Consider the following 872-nt stretch of genomic DNA (forward strand, 5'->3'; position numbering starts at 1 on the left):
CCCCCAAATAATTTATCCCTAGATCTCTGTGCCCCATTCTTGACTGCTCCCGGGTCGCTTAAACCTGGATCTGCCTCATCCTCTGTTCAGAGCCTTTGCCTCATTTTTCTGGCCGTGGCCCGGAATCAGCCCTCAGAATTCATGCTCAATCTCCTGATTATTATCTTGGAGCAACCTTTAACCAAAGTCTTTGCTCCCCTTTGTAGCGAATTTCTCGAAAGACGTGTCGGTACTTACTGTCTTCAGTGCCTCTCTTTGTATTACATCTTAAACCCACTCTACCACTACACTGACACTGTTTTTGTCAAGCTCACCCATGGGCTCCCGACAAACACCAAAATCCACTGCCATCTAGTCAATGCAGGCTCACAGTGACCCTATGGAACAGAGTAGAATCAGCCCTGGGGCTTCTGAGACTATAAATCTTTATGGGAGTAGACAGCCTAATCTTGTACCCAAGGTATGGCTTGGTAAACTACTTACTACTTACCTTGCAGTTAGCAGCCCAACGGGTAACCCACTATGTCACCAGGGCTCCAGACCAATGGTTGGCATGTTTCCAACTATTTGATCAATAAGCAGCATTTGGCACACCTACTTTCTGATGAAGTTTCTTCATTTGCCTTTCAGGAAGCACATGATTTTGGTTTACTCCTACTTCTGAACTGCTCCATGTTCTCCTTTGCTCAATCTCCTCTCCTGGCTGAACTCTCTTTTTTAAAAATCATTTTATTAGGGGCTCATACAATTCTTATCACAATCCATACATACATCCATTGTGTAAAGCGCATTTGTACATTCATTGCCCTCATCATTCTCAAAACATTTGCTCTCCACTTAAGCCCCTGGCATCAGCTCATTTCCCCCCTCCC

Source organism: Echinops telfairi, unplaced genomic scaffold (genome assembly GCF_000313985.2).
Source record: "Echinops telfairi isolate 266 unplaced genomic scaffold, ASM31398v2 ScPeMD7_2;HRSCAF=8, whole genome shotgun sequence".
NCBI lineage: Eukaryota > Metazoa > Chordata > Mammalia > Afrosoricida > Tenrecidae > Echinops > Echinops telfairi.